Here is a 14,792-nt window from a genome sequence, read left to right as displayed (position 1 = left end):
CCACCTGGAGGGGGAGCGGAGTGGAGGGGAGGAGGAAAAACAAGGAGAGGGAAGAATACAGTAGCAAACCGAGCAAACGTGTATCAGGACCCAGGATTTCAGGCTTCCAGTTCAGCAAATGCCTGTCCGGAGCTGCTTCCCACACAAGCAGTGGACAGTGGCTATGGCTCTACAGCCGCAAGTACCATCAAGTCCTAAATTCAAACCTCCCAGGTGGTGAAGAAGGCAATTGCCTAACGGAAAGGCAGATGCTACAAATGATAAGGACCCAACTGAGGCTTTCTTCCGAACATAAACAATTCAATTCATGCAACAAGTATTCTCGGCACTGAGACGTGCCAGGTACGATGCTAGATGCCCACCACACAGAGATGAATGACATCCGGGCCTTGACCTAGAGGAGCTAAGAGTCTAACCACCTAACTGTAGTCAAACGGCGACAATAAAAGGCGATAAATACCAAATGCTGGAAGTGTACTCACACTGTATATCAGGGTACACTGAGACTGAGAAACAGCTCATTCCCAGGGGGCAGATCCAGAGGCAGTGACACTTGAAAGGACAGGAACCTCAAAGGGCTAGGATGAGCAGGACCAGGAAAGGAGGAAATACACTTATGCAGTAGGAGAGAATGCAAACGAGCACACGAGAAGCGAGCACTTTGCAGAAGAAACAGGCAGAAGCAGAGAGTGATTTATTTCAGAAGCATTCAAATTCAAATTCATTTTAAAAGATGCTAGACTCTAGACCCAGAGGCTGGAGAAGGATTCTTGTAACACCGCTTTTTAAGAATGCCCCACACATGTGGTCCAGTGGGAGTTAAGAGAAATGTGTTCCATTCCTTGTCATGAAAACAGAGCTGGGATCCTGTGCCATTTTTGAAAAGGATTTTCTACCTGGTGCTTGAGGTTGGGGCATGGGGTAAAGAATTACTGAGGAGGAATGGGGTGACGGGGAAGCATCTCATTGCAGAAGGTCTGAACAGTCGGAACTTTTCCTAGGAGTCCTTTTACTGGTACAGGTAGGAAGCAGACCCAACAGCCAGTAAAGAACAAGACATAGATGCAGAATTAAAATGATGGGGGTGCCTGGGTGGCTCAGTGGGTTAAGCCTCTGCCTTCGGCTCGGGTCATGATCTCAGGGTCCTGGGATCCAGCCCTGCATCGGGCTCTCTGCTCAGAGGGGAGCCTGATTCTGCCCCCCCACCACCCCGCCTGCCTCTCTGCCTACTTGTGATCTGTCTGTCAAATAAATAAATAAAATCTTTAAAAAAAAAAAAAAAAGATGACTAATGACCGGTAGCTGGAGATTCATTTATCTGTCTGTCATTCATTCTTCATTCAACACCTATTTACTGAGTATGTAGTAAGTCCCAGGTACCATTCTAAGGTAGCAGAGCTACAATAACACAAGGAAAACTGCAAGGCTCAGGCCCTGGGCTCCCAGGCTGTGGTTAAGGGGAGGACATTAAAAAAAGAAAACGATACAGCCAGTCAGAGTGAGGCCCTGCAGGTGTGGCAAACTAACCAAGTCACAGAGGCTTGATTTAAGCAGCCCTAGCGACCCAGCATACAGAGGATCCCGTATCTTAATTACAGTCTCTCCAGCACGCTGTTCTCCTTTCAGTCCTTCAACTTTGCCCAGTACTGATGTCAACGTCTGCAGTCACCAAAGGCCAGCGCAGCCGACATGGCAAGGCCCTCGCTGGCCTCATACGGGGAGGTCAGTGAATTAATGAGGAACTTGATGTAGGGCTTCCGAGTTGACCCCACGGCTCTAAGAAAAGCCCCCGGGAGGGGTAGGGGAAGCAAGCCCCGGCCAACTCAATACAAAACCACAGGAAGTAGAGGACCTCGCTGGCCAGATTCTATAAAATTGAGACTTGTTGTTCCCACTGCAGCACAACCACAGCTAAGCTGAGGTGAGAAAAAATAATTAGGTCCCAAATCTGCATTAAAACATTTTTGCAGGATTTTGTTCTTGAAGTGGAAAACTGTTCCCACAAGGTCTATTTTTAACCATTTTATTTTAAAGAGATCAGAAAACCTCTTCGTGTTGAAATTTCTCAGTGGGAAACTTTACAGTAACGTTACTTAAAGCCAGCCTAATGATGACAAAGCAGAGGAAACGGGTGAATGTGCTACGTCTGCGGAAAGTCACCAGCCCCTCACCCTCAGATGGGAGGCGCGGCTTAGAGGGGCCATGAGCAACACAACATAATGTACATTTCATTTCCGATCCTGTTCAGTTATCGGAACACCCAAGTCAAACAGAAACTCCTATTTTGGAAAGGTACTCCTTCAGAATCAACTTTTCCTTTCAACTACCAGTTATTTTTTTGTTTCCTTTTTTTTTTTTAACCTTTTCACCAAAATGAGGCAAAGGCAATATCTGAAGTAACTGATGATACGTTGGTTATCATCAACTGAGGTTTGTGAATCTTGGTGAGTTAACCTTGCGGTGTCTAGGACTTTACTGAGAAAAATAAATATTCAACTTATTAACCAAAATCTGTTTTTTTTTTCAAGATTTAATTTATTTATTTGATAGAGAAAGACACAGCCAGAGAGGGAACACAAGCTGGGGCAGTGGGAGAGGGAGGAGCAGCTTCCCGCAGAGCAGAGAGCCCAATGCGGGGCTCGATCCCAGGACCCTGGGATCATGACTTGAGCCAAAGGCAAACGCTTGACGATGGAGCCACCCAGGAGCCCCAAGAATCTGATTTTCTATTAGAGGCCCAGTTAAGGAAGGTGACTATTCTGACTATACACTGCACTCAAATCAAAAGAGAAACCCACTGGAAGCAGAGGACAGAGTTCATTAACTCAGCACCTACTGTATGCTACCAGGTACTAGAGATCCATCACTGAAAATAAACTCTCACCCACATGGAGCTGTTATTCTCATCATTAACTATACAAAGAATCCTCTAGAAATCAGATATCCTGGCATAAAGATGGCCAGGTTGCTTGTGACTCAGTTTAAAATCTCTCAAGGGAGAGTCTGAGGAGAATGAGGAAAAAGGAAAGAGGATAATAACACCACCAATCACTGCACAGAGAAACATCCATTGTTCTAAAGGCCACTGGCTCAAAGCCTCCCACCCCTTCGTCCCACAACCACACAAGTCCAGGTTTACAATCTTTCCATGACTCCATTCTGGAACCGAAGTAAGACAAACAGGCTGGGTCATCTAAGGGTGGCGCCCATCAGCCTCAGTGAAACTCTGCAGCTGTGGTGACAGAGGACCTCAGCACCTGGATGGATGGTTTTCCACGACATGACCGGTGCGGGTCAGCCACATTGTCCCATGTGGGCTACGCTCCGTATCCACACCAGGGGACGCAGGCTAGAGGCACCCGCCCCGACGACATGACTGTCTTCCCAGCAGAAGGAGCACAGAGACGGGCAGAGCCATTCGATGGCTCCTCCAGCTTCTCCTCCTAACTGGCACAGGTGACATTTCATTGGCCAAAGCTGCTAACACAGCATGAGGTCAGCCGGGCAGGAATATATTATTATCCCGCAGGCAGTAGTGGCGAACAAAGCAATCGATGATGGGTAGGTTGTAGCCTTTATCGGAGTGAAGCCGACTACCAAAAAAGATGTAGAAAACATTTCCAACCCTTCAATCTTCCCAAACTTGTGATTACTATTAAATTGTGACCGAATCTTCTGAAGGGAAATAACTCCCTTTCACATCGTAATTCCTCGCCAGACCAGAAGCACACAGGATGGAGAATGAAACAGAAACAGAGCCCGGAGAAGTTAGAGGAGACTAATTTTTCCTTCGGTGGTTAGATGTCAAACAATTTCTTTTCCCCCTCAATCATTCCCTTCCACATGAAGGAAAAGGAACTCGAGAAATTACAGTGTGGAAGATTGCGTTTTACTTTGCAGCTAGTAAATTCTGAGAGCCATGTGATGCGTTACACTGCCAGGTGGAAGGAGACGATGGGGCTGGGGCAACACGAAGCTCTTGAATTTTCATTCTGCAGCAATTAAATGGAAAGACATACCCGAACAATTCAAAAGGCCATCGTAGCCCTTCTGGTTTCTTAGCAACGTGCTGAGGAATAAACTTCCGCATTTAGCCGCATGGGTTCCTACCCAGCAATAAAACTTTCGGTGCTGATTTCTGGTACTGTAAGGCTTGGCGATGGGGTTCTGTGACACTTAAAGAAATCCAGCAGACACAAGGTTCGTTTAAACTCTCTGAAAGTGAGAGTGAGCAAGTGTCACCCAGGGGAAAGGAAGATCTCATGGTTTTTCCCAAGAAACACAAAGGAGAACCAGACATTATTCGGTTCAGTCTCTGGTCCCTCCTGAAAAGATGTAGTTCTAAAAAAGATCTGTGCTGGTATTCTTTCAGCTGGAAACGGGAGAGCCTATCACTTAGGATTAAAAATTCATGGCATGCCTGGCTGGCTCAGCCAGTCAAGTTTTGAATTTTTCTGCTTTTGAATTGGGTGAGGTGTTTAGGAACAGATCTTCCCTGTAAAATAGAACTACCTAGTAGAAGTCAAATGCAGGTTACTAGAATGCATGCTCAACTAGGGCAACAATATTATGGTCTAGTTCAGGTTTCACTAGAACACACAGCCAATAGTTGTTTGTACACTGCTATGGCTCCTACTTGTGCAGAACAGCAGAAATACACAGTTGCAACAGAAATGGTAGAGCCGAAAATATTGACCCTCTGACACTTCAGAGAAAGAAAAAGTCTGCAACTGCTGGTTCAGTTTATTACTGTATGCACAGCTCCCCATGCCATGCCTGGATCATTTGGGTAGGCTCCATAAATACTAGCCGAATGGACAAATGAATGAATGAATGACTCTTGCTTTTTAAGCCAAGCTGACCAACACTGTCCACTCATTCAGCGTTCACGGTCTTGCAGCCGCATGAGCTGGTGAGTGGTGCTGGTTTTTGATGGTGACACTGGAGTTAGGCAGCATGAGTCAACTGGTAGAGCAAACCACTTCTGTGGTTCCAGGACAGAGGCCAACCCTCGCCAGACGACTGGTTTGTAGCGACGTGGAAACGAAGCCACATTTCTGCAAAGACTGTATTGAGGAATTCCAAAGACAACTAAGCTGGCTGCTCTCTAAAACCCAAGTCACTGCCTGTCCTTAAAAAAAGGAAAGAAAATGTAGGTTGGCCAAAATTGCTTTCCCCTTTTAAAGGCTGGCAGTGATTTTGTGGTTGAAGCGATGAGCTGCCCTGAAAAAAATGAAGCCACAAAACCACGCCCACCGTTCCTCCCGAACTAGAGTTGCTGCCACATAGAACACATTCAGGTCTTCTTCCAGAGATTTCCCTGGGATGGTCCTGGCATAAAGCACCATCCCCAAACATTATTCCCTTGAGAAATAAGATTAACAAAGGTGAACAGTGATAAACTCATGCAAATTTTTTTGCCACTTAATACGTACCTCAAGGCTGAAGCCTTTATGGAAACTATAACCAGATAAAACCAGGGGAGTTCAATTTTTATTGTTGTTAGTTTATTTTAAGCAGCAAGTAGTGAGTTTGTTTGTTTGCTGGGCAGGGGGAGAGGTGTCTAGCAACCCGTCTTAATTTCCTATTGTCTATTAAGGTCATCACTGTGAAGAGCCTTCACCCCAGGGATACCTGGGGGGCTCAGTTGGTTAAGCATCTGCCTTGGGCTCAGGTCAAGATCCTGGGGTCCTGGGATTGCCTGAGGGACTCTCTGCTCAGTGGGAAGCCTGCTTCTCCCCCCACCCCCACTGCCCGTGCTCTCTCTGTCTCTCTCTCAAATGAATAAATAAGTAATAAAATCTTAAAAAAAAAAAAAAAAAAAAGAGTCCTTCTACCAATTCCCAGTAGCCTCAGTAAAGTCTTCAGGGTAGAGCAAGGACCGAGCTCATTACTTTGCAGCTTTAGAGGTGCTGTAAGTCGACTCATTTCCTCTGAGGCAGGCTCATCACACAAAGTCAGTCCTTTGTGTTTGTCACTGTGCTAGATGAGCTGGGTATAAAAATGATACGGGCATTAAACTTCTGTTTAAAATGGTTTTTCCGTCTGGGAGAAAGAGAAGTCTAAGCCCATGGTATATCAAAGACTAAAAAAAGAAGAAAAGCAATGAACTAAATACTACAACACTCCATTTTCAGTGAAGGCTTCTAATCCAGCTAGCCTACCCCAAAGGTACACATGTTGTCCTCGATCACACCTAAGAAACAGTCTTGGATTTGCCTTTTAAATATTAGAACATTTAAAAAGTGGCCCTGGGCACCCAGCATTTGAAAAAAGGAAATCAACTTTTAACTTTCCATTTGTTTGGCATCATCTGGTCAACATCTACTTCCTTTATACACTTCTTTCTGGACTCTGCACTACCATTCCTGAGATTACAACCCACTTTCAAATAATTTCAGGAACTACTCTTCACCAGACAGAGCTTATGTCCTTATTGCCTTTGGATGATGCTGTCAGTGAAAGCAATAACAGCCCATCAAAATCATCACAGCTATGAAACACCCACTGGTCATTCCGAAAGCTTGCAGCTAACATTTCAGTCAACTCAGGCTCTTTTCCAAAGGCACTTTGCTCCATACCACTTCTCCTCCTGGCTTTCTTAGATCCCGTTACCATCATAGCATACAACTAGACAAATCTGAACTGGAACTATCCATAGGAAAGTTCCCTAGCTAAGCACTGGCTACAATGAGTGCACCCTGAAGAAGTCTCTAGAAGGGCTAGGCTTTAAGGGGCTCTTTTCGGGGACCACAGATCAGCTGGTCTAGGCCAGACATCACTGGGAGAGCATTAGCAGGTAAACTGCAGTCAGTCTTGAACACACATATAAAATCTTGGATTCACACGGCACATTCTCTGTAAGAAGACATCAAAGTGTTCATGCCACGAAGGTCCAAATCTGCTTCTGCCTTTACAACTCTGAGCTTTTAACCCTCTCGACCAGCTCTGAGTAGCACTGGTGGCTTGGAGAGGGTTGGAGGGGGCGGTAAATCTTTTCTCTGTGCCTTCAAAGAGACTCAGCAGCTTCTATTTATGAAAAGTAGAGGTTAATAAGTGACTCTAATTGAAAAAAATAATAATAATATGGCCATACAAGTGAAACAAGATTCTGCTCTGAAAATTCCTTAAATCTGTTCAAGCATGAAAAGAATTAAAGTAAATATTATCATACGCCCCTTTCACTTCTCCACCCCACTTCCTGCCATCAGCTGCTCCATACCAGACAGCCGGAAAACAGAGGTGTCTGGCATTCCCAAGAGTTCTCCCCACTCCCCAAATTAAGGAAGAAGGGGATGAGCAAGTATCTCCTTGTTGTCACTGCTTGGTGAAGAGTGAAGTCAGCCACAAGTCAAGTTTACCACCCCTGCCCCTCACCTGCACCTGTCCAGCTACTGGCATTGACACCCACTTAGAGGGGACAGAGGCAGATGACTGATTTTCCTAGAAGTGATCACCAACCCCAAATGTATGAGGTGAGCTGTCAATTTCATACCATCGGTATTACGCAAGTCGATTTATTCCAATGCTTTTGACATCTGGGGTCTTACATACTCTAGAAGGGCTACCCCTTCCTACTGTCTGCAGCCTGCTAATGCCTACAGATAGGAAATAGTCTGCATGTGTCTTTCATATGCAAAGCAACCAGTCCAGAGCCCACACCCCCAACCACCTCCTGTATCAGGCTCCTACCCCCCATGCCTGCCACTATTCCCTTGCCCTAATCACCCCAGGCCAGGGTACCAGACAACTAGGCAGCCCCTGTGTTCAGGAGTCTGCTGAAATTATTCAAATTAGCCAATCCCAAACCTGTTTACTCTGCCTCACCCTTTCCTTCCAGCAGAAACCACAATAAAGTCTATTAATGAGGTTTTCCCCCCTCATTCCCTCTACCTCCTGACCAACCAGGTGCTTCCCCATAGGGCCCTGAGGCGCAGGGCATGCCCCTCCCCTTGGGAATGGTCAGTACCAAACAATCTTTTCAACAGCAACTGCAATCCTCCATCCGCCCCACCATACCTGAATAATAATGAAAGCTGCATTTTAAAACAGCACCCAAGGATGAACAGCCGCTAATTACAGTAAACATATGCACCAAATTCACAAACACATCATGCTTTAAACTACCATTGTGTCCTTAATGTATAGTAGTCTGCACACTTCCCTTGACAGCATGCTGGAAACAGCCCCTGCCTCCCTTCTTTTCTGTTTTCCCTGCTGCACTGAAATGAAAATACCCTGAATCCCACTAACACCTAAATATTCCCCTGCTGGGTACTGTATTAAACAAGCACTCAGGAGAGGGGTTTGAGGGGAAGGGAGTGGGCACAGAACCAAGCTCTATGTACATCATTAATAAGAAAGAAACTTACCATTACATCCCTTCTTCTCTCTGGCTTTCCAAAGTAACAACAGGGCTCAATTTCCTTTGATTAGCACAAGGATTTAGATTCACTTTTCAAAAAGTGCTAATCAGCTTTAGCTTAAATGGATCGAAATGCAACACAAAAGTGGCTTCCCAGTTAATACAGGTCTCCTGAGGTTTTTTGTTTTTTGGTTGTTTTTTTTTTAAACCTCTGAGTGCTACATTAGAGATGAATCTAAAAAACCAGCTACGAAAAATTATTTGACAACATCCAGCTGCCATACACTATCAAAGTACAGAAAATGGTGTCAAGGCATGGCATCAATACACTCTTCGGGATGAAGAGGGAGCTAACGTAATGACCCCCTTCTAACTCATTCCAATACGGACGGCTTATCTACTAAAGAACAAACCAAATAAATCAATACTCATCTTAAATGCATTCCTACCAAGTGCTGTGTGTACGTATGAAAGTAAATATTTTAGGTAAATATTATACGATGAGAACTCACCTAGAGATTTACATGTAGATTAAATAGTAAAATCAAATTGTTATATTAACTCAATGTCTCTTGATACCTATCATCTAACGTTGTTCTAGCAACACTGACATGACTACTGGTGGAGAAGAGGAAAGGAACCCCATAATATTTTTTTTTCCTGAAAATGGAAAACAGAAGAAAACCATCTAGACTATCAATTCATTATTAGGAAGGTACACGTCAGTGCCTCCTACAGGTTTGAGGATGACGCAGCAGGAAGAGGGCAAACAATACATCTCTTGGCTCCAAAGTAGCCCTAGAATTCTTCACAGGACTCTTTCCCAACTAACTGGTACCATCAAGACTTTCCTTCCCGTCTTGACGCTGTGTTTTTTTTGTTTGTTTGTTTTTGTTTTTTTTTTAAAGATTTTATTTATTTATTTGACAGACAGAGATCACAAGTAGGCAGAGAGGCAGGCAGAGAAAGAGGAGGAAGCAGGCTCCCCGCTGAGCAGAGAGCCCGATGCGGGACTCGATCCCAGGACCCTGAGATCATGACCCGAGCCGAAGGCAGAGGCTTTAACCCACTGAGCCACCCAGGCGCCCCGACGCTGTGTTTTTGATAGCCATTCACATACTCAAAGAAATTCGGGGCTTTTTTTTTTTCTTAGTTACTAAAATAGGAAATAATTTTTTTTTCTTCCCCCACCAGCCACTCTAATCCCATGTATCCTTGGGATCTTCCCAATTCCACAATTTCCCTAAAGATGTAATTTCAGTCTTCTCCAGGACGCTGGCCTTTGGGTCCTTCGTGTACTACTGGGAAGAGATGCCAAGGGAATGGAGGAATGAACTCAGAAGTATGAGTCCATTGGACCCAGTTTCAAACACCAGTTAAAGATTGTGACTGTGTACAGATTCAACTGTGTGACCTCTGAGTCTCAATTTCCATGTTTATAGGATGGATCTACTAATACACACCTCGTAAGGTGGTTATTAGTCATGAATGAGATGATGTATTTGTTAATACCTGTCACATAATGTAGAGAAGAAGAAGAAAAAAAAAAGGGCAATTCCATTAACTGTAAAATTATACCTTTTCGGTGAGCTTGCCTCAGAATCAAGGTCTTTTTGTGTTTTAGCAACGGAATCCTCTTGGGTGTAGTACAGAATGGACTACCTCGTACCCCACTGCCCTCACTGGGGGTTCTTCCGTGTTCGGGTCTTCCCAGCTCCTATCAGTGAGCTCTGACAGAATCGCTACCCAAGTGACTTGTCAATCTGATTCCACAAATATTTGGTAGCTACCTATTGTGCCCTCCACACAAAAAGGAGTGTGAGCATTCCTACCCTCAAAGACAAAGTAGCTCGGTTGTTGACTCCGTAAACATTTACTCATCCCAACCACCAGCCCTACTCACCACAGGTGACTGATTCACCAGCAGACTGGCTGGCATAGAAAATGTTACATTCCAGAGGAAAGTTACTCCTCAGAGCTAGAAACTAGATGTTTCCCCAGTCACTTGGCAAGACCCTGCAGAAACTCCTAGGTCTCTGCTTTTCCCTCTGTCATCTCTCCTCATGCTCAGGCTAAGCGAGCCAATTATGTTTATCTCACTAAGTTTCCCAAAGTGAACTTACCTGCCCTGAGGTGGTGCTTAAATGGGTAAAATTATTCAAGGGCTTCCATCATTCTACTTGGAAAACTGACTGGTTTGCAACTTACTAGTTTCGTGACTTTGGGCATGTTGATGATCTCTCTGTGCCTCAACTACACATCTGCTCAACGGGCATGAAGTCCATCAGGGGAGTGCACGCCATTGATATACCACCTTCGCTCTACCATTCAACCAAGAAAACTTACTCTTCAAGAAAAGAGGTCTCCATTGTCTTACTTTTGTGAGGTGTAATAAATATTGTTACATTTTCCAGTCCATACCTTAACATTTTAAGACATCCACTGGCCAACAATTCATTAGACAGATCTATGGGTTCATTCACAATGATACTTATTTCTATGACTTGGATAGTTTTCATTCTTCCTCTAACATAGACGATGCTGTAGTCAACCTTCCAGAAATCTTGTTAGGACTCAGCAACAAGCGGAACATGTTTTCAGGATGTCTCCAAACGCTTCCCTATTCTTTTCGTGCAACAATTTCTCTTTCTCTCACTGCTTATCTGACTTCTCTTTTTACCAACTATCCACAGTTTGAAAGATTGTTGTCCAAAAATGGGTAAGAATAAGACTATCCTCTTTAAATACAATGCCACTCCTCTGAATACTTAACTTTTTTTTTTTTTTTAAAGATTTTATTTATTTATTTGTCAGAGAGAGAGAGGGAGAGAGAGCAAGCACAGGCAGACAGAATGGCAGGCAGAGGCAATATATTACTATATAATAGTAATATCTTATATTACTATATATAATATATTACTATATAATAGTAATATCTTATATTACTATATATAATATATTACTATATAATAGTAATATCTTATTATTACTAATAATAAGAAGGGGGACATAAGGTGATGATACTCAATGTCAGACCAATTGCTTAGTATCTGCACGTGAACTTGTTTGGATCTGGAGCTCTGACACGTACTTCCTGGGTTTCTGGTGAGTTTGCTGAGCTCGATCCCTATCTTCACCTACAGTTCAAGGTCTGTTTCATTTATGGAGTCTATATACTTTAAGAAGAGATTCCTTGTGATTAGCAACTGCCCTCTTGCGCTCACCTCTTCCTGCATGCTTGCTTCGCTAACGCTTAACTAATCAGACAGACGTGGGGGTCTGGGCTGAAGCGGGAATGCTCTGTTAACTGCTTTAATAAAAATGTTACTTATGGCATTGGGACTATGGCTGTATCTGAATTTCCACTGGAGGGGAAGGAGGTGGAAGCACATTTTTGGACTCAAGACTATTCCACAGAGGAGCAATGAAATAGCTTTATAGCTCACTTGCTTTGGCAATATCCCAAAGCAGACCCTGAATCTGTGGCCCCAAGTGTGTATCTGGACGCCCAATGCTGAAGAAGGATGCAGGCCATAGGTAAAGGAGAAGCACTGGCAGGCAAATGTTAGCCTGGAATCAGAGCTCAAGGTCAAGCGGAAGTAAAATATCCTTGGAGAAGGTAGAGAAACTATCCATGTCACGTATGGATCCTTGGTAAGTCAAGGACAATTTATTTTTATTTACTGAGAAAATTACCTACATTGCCAAAAAAAGACTAGAAAAAAGCTACCCTGCTCAATTTTCATCATCATGCCTTCTTCTGAATGTCAGGGACATATTCTAAGAGTCATATAGGTTGACTTCACTGTTTCGTCATGAGCACAAGAAACCAGTCCGTCAGAAAAATGCCAAAAACAACTGTCACTACAGTCTCCAGAAAACTAGGTAGGCTATGCTTATGAACGAATAAAGGTAATATCACGTATTTTTTACAAAAGATTTTTTTTTTTTAATTTATGCTAGAGATAGAAAGAGAGAGAGCACGTGGGGGGAAGGGGTAGAGGGAGAAGAGAACCTTAAGCAGACTGCACGTCCAGCGTGACCTGAGCTGAAACCGAGGGCTGGGTGCCCACCTGACTGAGCCACCCAGGCGCCCCAAGGGAATATCACACATTAACCTACCAATACGCTCCCCTTTTTACACAAGCCACAATTTGATATTAGGACATCAAGTGACCTATACACTGCCCCATTTGTACGTACAATATAAATGATAGCTCTTGGTAAGTGCTCTGGAAGAGAATTCCAGCTGACTGAAAAGATAGAGTTCCAGGTTTTCGTGGCGTTTGGCTATTGCTTATTAATCTGCTTGTCCCGAGAGACAGGTATACGGGAGTGATAAATTAATTCCAATTTGGCCGGATGGCTCTGCGTTGCAGAACTCAATGAAGTCTTAATAAAAGGTCACGTTTGGTAACAAAACTAATGGAATCTCCCAAAATAGACACAGGAAAGCAACATTCAGCTCCCCTGGTGACACAACGACAAGAATATATGCAAATAAAAACATCCGAGCTGTTCTAAAACAGGAAACGAAAAATTGTAACATAACAACATCTCCCAGAGCAGACTTTTGGGCTCCGTGCCAGCTCTTTACAACGATTGTCAACGACGCGCAGTCGCGGTTCAGCATGGAGGCAGCTGTGCTAAGGCAGACCGTGTTCAAGAACGGGAAACACCGGCAAGTTTGGGTAAGGGGAGAACGGAAAACAGAATCTTCAGAGTCAGGACCACACAACTGCTTCAGAAGGCAAAAGCCACGCCAGCTTTAGTGAAACGGTAGAAAGCAGACAACCACAATGAAGTGTCCTAGAATGATTTCCTCTCTAAAACATCCTTCCAAGTCATTCCCGTCAAATTCACAGGAGCACTGGTGTACGGCTAGAGAAATGATGGCTGATGGTTTTTATTCCTTTTATTTCCCAAGGTTCCTTTGATGATGATACATTTATTTTAAAAATATCATAAAAGGAAGGAAAAAGGCAACATGGAAAAAAAAGAATTACACATCTCCCTTTTGTCTGGCCTTTCATGAGTCGATGTTATTGACATACACCGTTTGGCCCAGGGAGGATTCTGCTAGATCACGTGTTCCTCTTGTTTTGGAGGTTCCAGGGGCCAAGGAGATCACATCCCTGAGTACCAGAGGGAAGGAATGTTCTGGGGGCTGTGTTCAGCCTGGCTTGCCTAATTCACAGCCTTCTTGGGTACAGGTATCTCACTGTTACTGTAGGAAGAAAACTGGGTTACATCAGCCAGCTAGCAGACTGGCCAGCAGTCGAAGCAGAATCAATGACAGAGTTAGGAACTCAATTTTCCTGATATTAAAAAAAAAAAAAAAAGCCCAGGACATTAAAAAAAAAAAAAAAAGTCATTCTATAATATTTATGGTAGTTCAAGATAAAGTATATAATACCATCAATGAAAAACATTAAAATACTCTATAATTTTTAGAAAAAGGAGTACGGCAATTTATGTGGAACCTACAACATTATTGCACAAAAGGGCTTTAGAAATCCTTAGTGGGGACACCTGGGTGGCTCAGGTTAAAGATCTAGCTCGTGATTTAGGATCAGGTTGTGATCTCAGGGTCCTGAGCTCAAACCCCACATCGGGCTCCACCCCGGTGGGTATCCCATGAGTCTCTCTCTCTCCCTCTCCCTCAGCTTCCTGCCCCACCTAGCCCTCCTGCATGTGCTCGCTCTTAAAGAAAAAAGAAAGAAAGAAAGAAAGAAAGAAATCCTTAGTGACTGACCATTGCTGCCCTTAGATTTCTCTGTCTCATATCCCTCTCCCCAACCAGCTCATGAGAAGTTCAGACTCTCTTTAGACACCCTTGTTGGCGATTAGTTGACTGTATATGAGCAGATTTCTTTCTGGGCTTTCTATTTTCTTCTATTGGCCTATCTGTCTTTCTCTATGGCAGTACAATATTTTGATGACTGTAGCTTTGTGATATATTCTGAAATCAAGAAATATAATGCCTCCAGCTTTGTTCTTTCTCAAGACTGATGTGGCTGTTTTGGGGTCTTTTGTAGGTTCTATATGAATTTTAAAATTATTTTTCAATTTCTGTAAAAAAAAATGCCATTAGGATTTTCATAGGGATTGCATGGAATCTATGGATTAATTTGGGTACTGTGGTCATTTTAATCATTATTAAGTCTGACTTCTGCAATACAGGCCACATGAACCCTGAGGACATTATGCTCAGGGATATAAACCAGTCACAGAAAGACAAACATTGCCTGATTCCACATACATGAGGTATCTAAAATAGTCAAGTTCACAGAATTAAAGAGTGGAATGAGAGTTGCCAGGGTTGGGGGTGGGGAAGAAATGAGGTGTTATGACATCAGTGGGCACAAAGTTTAGTTAAAGAAGATGAATAAACTCCAGAGATGTCTAACATATGGACCTCAGAGTC

At 43.6% G+C, this 14,792-nt stretch overlaps 1 protein-coding gene across 1 annotated transcript in view; it reads right to left on the bottom strand.

Moving 5' to 3' along the window:
- LOC111146555 (exostosin-1) overlaps positions 1–14,792 on the bottom strand; it is a 327,562-nt gene that overhangs the window by 66,064 nt on the left and 246,706 nt on the right. The gene's annotated exons all lie outside the window — the stretch shown is intronic.

Source organism: Enhydra lutris, unplaced genomic scaffold, assembly GCF_002288905.1.
Source record: "Enhydra lutris kenyoni isolate GAN:26980312 unplaced genomic scaffold, ASM228890v2 scaffoldscaffold14, whole genome shotgun sequence".
NCBI classification, from domain to species: Eukaryota; Metazoa; Chordata; class Mammalia; order Carnivora; family Mustelidae; genus Enhydra; species Enhydra lutris.
This window is presented reverse-complemented; position numbering and strand designations above follow the sequence as displayed.